Source organism: Equus przewalskii, chromosome 10 (genome assembly GCF_037783145.1).
Source record: "Equus przewalskii isolate Varuska chromosome 10, EquPr2, whole genome shotgun sequence".
Lineage (NCBI taxonomy): Eukaryota > Metazoa > Chordata > Mammalia > Perissodactyla > Equidae > Equus > Equus przewalskii.
The window spans coordinates 4,267,393-4,274,768 of record NC_091840.1 but is presented as its reverse complement, the minus strand read 5'-3'; the positions used below and the strand labels follow the sequence as shown (position 1 = coordinate 4,274,768).

Sequence of the window (7,376 nt, the reverse complement as noted above, 5' to 3'; positions counted from 1 at the left end):
GATGGAGGCCCTGCCCAGCCAGTCACCCCCACCCCACCCTGTCCCTGCAGCTGCTGGCCTGTGGTCACCAGCGGCAGCCTCAGAGATGCAGGGGCGCCTGCAGCACACAGGGCTGGGCCCTGAGGCTGTGAGGGGGAAGGTGCGGTGGCGGCTTTCAGAGGGTTTAATCCCAAGAGGGAGACCAGGAACAGGCAAAGGGGACAGAGAGACCACTAACAGGTGAACGGGTCAGTCAGTGACCGTACCCCAGAATAAATGGGTGCAGACGCGCATGAGGTCCAGAGATCGCTCTGTAAAGCCAGCTTGCTCCTTGCTCCTTCACGCATTCCTTTATTCAGCAACTATTTGCTCGGGGCCTGTTAAGAGCCAGGCCCTGTTCTAGGGGCTGGGGTCAGCGCCGCCGACCAAACCGCCTGCCTGTCAGCTCACATTCCCTTGGGAAGACAGACTCGTGACGAGGAAGGGAGGTTTACAGTGTATTTGAAGGATAAAGGGGAGCTGGGTTAGGGGGCCCAGGAGCGGGGCCAGGGATGGATTATAGACTTCAATAGGCTGCTCAGGGCAGGCTCCCTGTGGAGGTGATGGAGACAGGCCTTCTGTGATTGAGCCAGGCCTTGGAGGCGGTGAAAGGTAAACCATGAGCCACAAAGGAAACCTGAGGGACAGCTGGAGCAACGGCCCTGGGGAATAATGACCCTGGTGACTGACTGGGGAATAATAACCCTGGTGACTGATGGGTGTGTGTTCCAGGAACTGCAAGGAGGCCTGAGGCTCCAGGCAGAGGAGGAGACCAGGGACTCTGCAAGGAGTGCCAGTGGAGGCACTGAGAAGTGGCTGGCTTCTGGGTATATTTTGGGAATATTATTATATTTCCAACTTATTTGCATTAAGAAGAAACAAAAAGCAGAAAAGAAGACCTGTGTGTCCAGGGACGCGGGGATGGTGGAGCACAGGAGCCTGTGGGAGCACGGGGAACGGGAAATGGGGAGGGTGGGAGGTCGGGGGAGAAGGGCATCTTCTCAGTGCTCTGGAACTTGGGGGTTTCCTTCATTGCCCGTGCCCGTGCGCTAAGGGTGTACACCCACGGCCCCCACCAAACTAAGCAAAACCCCGTGTCGGGGCCATGACAGGAAAGAGAACTGTTGATGTAAGGAGTGGCCCAGAGCTCATGTACGAAGGCCCCCTGGGGTGGAGCCTATTCCGGGGGTCCCTGGGGTTCACCTCTCCTGACTTCCTCCTGTTGGAAGGGGAAAGGGGCAAGCTGCCCAGCTCTGAAGGTGGAATTTTTACAGCAGCCAAAGGTCATTTGCTGCTAGGCTTGGCAAATGAGCATCTCATCAAAATTGCATCATGCGACTTTTGATTGAAAACTAGCGCTCGCTCTTCAAGTCCCTGAGGCTGATGATGTTCCTGGGGGCTCGGAGGCCGGCTGCGAAGCGTTGACGGACAGCAGGAATAGGCTCCCAAGTGAACAGCCTCTGCAGGCTGATTGAAGCGCCCACGGTGAGCCTCTCTACGACCTTGACCTGCCGTCAGCAGAGAGAACGCGGGCGTTGTCAGTCCCACAGCTGCCTGTGTAGCCGGGTGACCGCGCGCGCCAGCTGCTTAAACTCTCCTGAAAAACAGCAACCGGCATACCCCCGCCTCCCATCACAGTCGTGAAGCGTAAATGAAACGGGGGCATGAATCCCCATCAAAGCCACGACTAATCCCCTCGTCATTTACCTTCGTACCCCAGCGATCAGTGCCAAGGCTGTGGGAACAGCCCCAGAGCACCCCTCACTTCTCCTCCCCCAAAAGCCCTGGGGACGTGGTTAAGCCAACTGAGGCCAAGAACACCCTGCATGGCCAACTTTGAGCACTGGTACCTGTGACAGTCCCCTCAGTTCTTCACTTTAAGGATTCACTTATGGGGTGGACGGTCATCTTTGTTCTTCAGGCCCACCTAAGGTTGCCCGATTTAATAAAACAAACAAACAAAACAACAGGTGCCAGCTAAATCTGCATTTCAGATAAATGACAAGTGTTTTTTCAGTATAAGTATATCCCATGCAATATGTGGGCTATACTTACACTAAAAAATTTATTTGTTGTTTATCTGAAATTCAAATGTAACTGAGCATATTTTATTTTATCTGATTTTATCTGGCAACCCTAGTTCCATCCCCCACCGCCCCCCCACCCCCATTTCCCAGTGTAAGAACTACTTTCGGGCAAAACCATAGATTTCTTGCAGATGATGCTGTATTTTTATCATGCCATCTTTCCCGGAGCTGAAATGGCTTCTTTTTGCATTTTATAGCTTCACAATTGCAGCAGTAAAAAATTCTTGTCAGCAGGATGATTGAAAATTTCATTACGAAGGGAATCATTTGTTTATTTGTGTCTTGTCAGAGGCATAGAATGGATTCCTAATAACACCACTGCAGTTTTTGGACGTCATCTTAGCGTTTGACAGCCACCTGCCCTGCACATCTGTGATCATCAGGATGAGGCCCCTCTGCAGCCAGAGTGGAATTATTATTTGTGTTTGGGGCCCAGCAGTAACATTTATTCCCAATAATTTGCTGTGATGGGTTCTTGGTACTTTACAGTTATTACGGCAGTAAAATTTATATTCTACAGAATTATAACAATATTCAGCTACTAATGGGATTATTATTTTTGTTGGTTTGTGTTTTAAAGCCATGGAAATAAAATTTACTCCCAACAATACAGCTGCAATTTTATGTCCCTAAAACTGACGGTAAATAATAAACACAATAACAGAATGCCTGTAAAACACATAAAACATCCTTCTCGGAAAAAGTGGGCTCTCTGTGGCTGTCCTGGGGGCACCGGCGGGGTCAGGAGGCCAGCCCAGCAGTTAGGGGTCCCGGGCCAACTTCACACGGATGAAGAAACTTCTTTGCAGGCCTGGGGAGCAAGTTGCTTGACATTTCAGACTCCCTGAGCCAGTGAAATGAAAACCAAAAGACTGACTCGAAGGTTTGGTCAGGAGTGCATGGAGCGGCCTCTCACGGGATGGCCCCCGTGTTGGGGTCCTGGGGCTGCTGGAACAAGTTCCCACATACTGGGCGGCTGAGGACAACAGCAATGGGCTCTCGGGCTCTAGAGGCCAGAAGCCTGAGATGGAGGTGTCAGCAGGCTGCGCTCCCTCGGAAGGCTCCCGGAGAGCACTCGTGCTGGCCTCTTCCAGCTTCTGGGGTCCCCAGGCGCTCCTTGGCTGCCTCACTCCAGGCTCTGCCCCTCCGGTCTCAGATCTTTCTCTCTCTGTGCCTCTCTGTTGGTCTTCTCTTCTCTCTTTTAAGGACATTTGTGTTGGATTTAGACCCCACCTGTATCCAGGATGACCTCATCTCAGGATCCTTAATTGCATCCCCACAGACCTTTTTTCCAAATAAGGTAACATTCACAGGTTCTGGAAGAACATTTGGGGGGCATGCAATTCAACCCACTACAGTAACATCATCATCATCTTCATTATTATTGCCAGGTGGGGGTAAGATGGAAAAGTTGAGAAGCACTACCCCCAAGGATGGAATCAAGTACGAGATGTCCCTGGGGGACCATGTGGTCCATCCATACAAGGGAATATTATTCAACCTTAAAAAGGAAGGAAATTCTGACAGCTGCTGCAACATGAACGCACCTTGAGGACATCACACTGAGTGAAATAGGCCAGTCACAAAAGGCCAAATACTGTAAGATTCCTCTTACATGAGGTCCCTAAAGTAGTCAAGCTCCTAAAGACAGAAAGTAGGATGGTGGCTGCCGAGGGCTGGGGGGAGAGGGAAATGAGGAGCTAGCATTTAATGTGGATAGAGATTTAGTTTGGAAAAACGCAAGGTTCTAGAAATGGATGCTGGTGACGGTTTGCCAACAATGTAAATGTGCTTAATGCTACTGAATTAAAGCTTAAACATGGTTAAAACGGCAAATTTTATGTTCTGTGTATTTTACCACAATTTTTTTTTTTAAAAGAAAGCTCACAAAGAATGCATTAACTTTTATGGCCCCATCTAGCGGTGCAGAAACCGGGTCTCCGAGAGGCGAAGGGGGCTGTCCAGGACCCACGGCTGCTAAGTGGCACCAGCAGGAGCCGCAGGTCCGCAGCCTGGGCCTCTGCTCCACTGGCAGCCAGCACCTTCCAAGCGGGCTGGGGCCAAGGTGCCTCCTCTCCTGAGTGGGCCCAGGGCCCCAGAGGGTATGGCTGGCTGAGGTCACCAGAGCCCTCCTAAACCGTGAGCCCTGGAGTCACTCCGGTGTCCGCTGTATGGCAGGGTGCGCCAATCCCTCCTGCCTCGGAATCCGGGGCTCTGGTTCCACACGCAGTTTCCGGGGCTCACGGCAGGCCTCCTGGCCCCGAAGCTCGGGCCTGGGGCCTGCCCGGGCAATGAGATGATGGCACAGGGGGCCCAGGAAGTTTCCAGACTTGATCTCAGAATTACCTGGGCTGCTTGTTAACGTCTGGGTTCTCTGGCTTCCCTCCCACTGAGTCCAAATCAGCAGGTTAGGGAAAGGGACCTGAGAATGTTGTCAGGAAGCCTCACGGCATCCTGTGACACGACAGTGGCAGAGCCGTCTGCTGGGTGGTGCACTCTTTCATTCATTCACTCATTCGTTGCACGCCCGCTCTGTGCGGTGGTCACTCACCCCTCTAGCTCCATCTCTTCCCACCTTGCCCCCTCACCCCCTTTACATTTCAGCAAAGCCCAGCCGCCTAGAGTTCCAAGCATTCCACGCAGCCTCCCGCCTCCGGGCCTTGTCCAGCCTCCCCTTCTTCCTGGACTGCCCTTCTTCTCTCTTTCCCCCACCCCCGAGATCAAGGCAGTGGGCCTGGGGCACCTTGCTCCCCGCTGTGCTAGGCTCCCTCTGCTAGCTCTGTGAAGGACGTGGACCCTGGGGTGGCACCCAGCACCAGATGGTGGCCGGCTTTACTCCGGCCAGCCTGGGACCCCCTTGAGGTCCCCACAGAAGCAGGTGTCCAGGCCTGGCTGGGAGCTGGCAGGGAGCTGGGGCCCCTTGGGGTTCTGCTGCAGCCCGGAGCAGGAGCGGTTCCTGTTGCTTCCTGCGGACGGACAGGCAGAAGTCGGGCCCCAGTGAGCAGCTGCTGTTTCTGGGGCCGCTAGAGGGAGACCTTCGCATCCCAGCCTCATGCTCGGCGGAAGCCACCTAGTGCAGCTGCACAGCCCGGAGAGAGCAGCCCGGCGAGAGTAGCCGGCTGCAGGGTGTGTGTGCCGGAGAAAACATTTATGTGTCCCCCCTGGGCGGACGGCGGTGGGCAGTGGCCTGGCTTTCTGCAGGGGGAGAAGGTCTTTTTACTGGATGGTGGGCAAGACTCAGAAGCTGGGGCATGTGGTGGGGGCAAAGGGCGCCGAGGCAGGGAGGACAGCAAATGAGAACCACAGTGGCATCAATGGAGGACAGGAATTTGGGGCTTCTTCCGTGCCTGGTGCTGTTCTAAGCATTCTGCGTATACCATGAGAAATAACCCTACAGAGGGTAGGGTCCAGTAATGCAATATCCATTTTACAGTTGAGGAAACTGAGGCCCAGAGAGCCTGAGGAACTTGCCAGGGCTGTAAGGCCAGAGCTGGGATTTGAACCCAGGAAGGGAGACCCAGGGCCTGGGCCCCGCAGCTCCAGGGAGGGGAACACAGCCAGGATGGCCCAAGACAGCCCTTTGGGGTTTCAGGCCTGGCTTTGGATTCCAACTCTGCTGCCTGGCAGCTGAGCGTCCTCTGGTAAGCCCCTTTACCTCTCTGAGCCTCACTTCCTCCTCTAAGATGGGACGAATGACTCCTATCTTGTGGGGTAATTTAGAGGTTTAACTGAGACACAGGAATTAAAGGGAGGCAGATTCCAGGGCTCTTGTTAGGACCCTTGGCGTGTGGCCACAGGGCCTTTGTACATATTGTGCGTGCACCTAAGATGCTGTTATAACGTTCTTGCTCCTCTTACCGTGGACTTTTCTCATCTTCTTCCCTCTGCCACCAGGCTGGCTTCATGGTGTGCAAACGGTACAGGTGCCCCATGCCCAGAAGGACCCTCTGCTGGGTTTAACGCTCTACTGTCACCATTTTGAAATTCTCAATACTTTTTGACCCAGGGGCCCCGCACATGTGGCAGCCAGGCCAGCTCTCCCGGTTCCGTCATTGCCCCATCCCTGTGTCATCAAGTGCAGCAGACAAGGAGCCACCTCCCAGCAAGAAAAGGGCATGAAGAATGCAGAGGGACCGTGGAGATGCTGCTGATGCCTTTGCCCAGGCCCCCAGGAGCTCCCCCCACAAAGGTCAGTCCCTCCTTTCTTGGGCACACACTCACCTGGTCCCCAGGTCAGTTGCTCCCCCAAAACCCGGCTGAAGGTTGACGTCCTCTGAATCTCCCAGTCGTAGTGGCAGAATCTCTGAGCCCACATAAGTCCACCCTGGATTGTTAGTGGGGATTCCTGAAGCCGGGATCTCACTCAGGCTGGTCAGCCCCACCATTTGTTAAGCTTTCTGGGCCTCGCTGCACCTCCAGTTCCCCTGGGTAGGTGGGAGCTCCGTGGTCGACACTCAGAGCCTCAGCCTGAGCATTGCACCGTTTGGAAAGAGAAATCCTCATGCTTCAGAGCGGAAGCCTCTGTCCCGGTCCCCCTTGGACAGCTCACTCGCCTTCGGACCAACATCTCAGAGCCCCCACAGCACCTGTGCGTCGGGCAGCCTGAGTGGGGGCACATGGGACATTTCTGCTGGCATCTTCCATCCTGCACCCCTGGCTCCTAGGCTGGGGACCTGCCCTCTGGCCCAGCCTGACCGGCCGAGGTGAATGGCCTTCGGGGCAGGCGGTATTCTGGGAAAAGGCAGTGTCCTAGCCAGCAGGGAGGCCAGAGCTAGAGTCTAGCTGGAGGCCTCTCCAAGGTCTGCCCTGGGCCCACTGAGGCCTCCCCAGGTGCTGTGGACACTCGTCGGTTACAGGGCATCCAAGAGTTGCCCCAGGTTGCTGGTAGGAGGGAATGGGGCCTGGTCCTGTCCACTTGGTCTTCCCGCGCTGCAGCCTGGTCTGGCTGCATCCTTCACACTGGCTCACCCTTCTCTGATCTGAGATTTTGCCTCCGGGTCTGCCAAGTTTGCCAAGGTGGACATCAAAGGAACGTGGGGGCCACCGCTCCCAGGGTCAGCCCCGGCCAGCCCACCTTATCTTCAGATCACCTCTGCCCTCTCCATTTGGGCCCCACTCCACAGCTTGGTGGTCCCTGTGGGTTTCATCCTCCTTCTTGTGGCTTCGTTCTCCGTCTTTGACTCGACTGCTCCCTCCCAGGGAAGAGCAAGCTTCAGCGACTGCTCTCAGAAGGGACTCTTCCTTGTCGCCGGGACCCTCTACTCTTGACCT

The 7,376-nt window shown here is 54.9% G+C and overlaps 1 long non-coding RNA gene across 1 annotated transcript; it reads right to left on the bottom strand.

The window, feature by feature from the left end:
* Nucleotides 1–307: 307 nt before the first annotated feature.
* Nucleotides 308–6,787, bottom strand: LOC139073811 (uncharacterized). Its single transcript, XR_011522843.1, has 2 exons — nt 6,327–6,787; nt 308–1,526 (listed from the first exon to the last, which is right to left on the bottom strand). It is a non-coding gene; the product is annotated as an uncharacterized lncRNA (long non-coding RNA).
* Between the last annotated feature and the right edge of the window lie 589 nt (nt 6,788–7,376).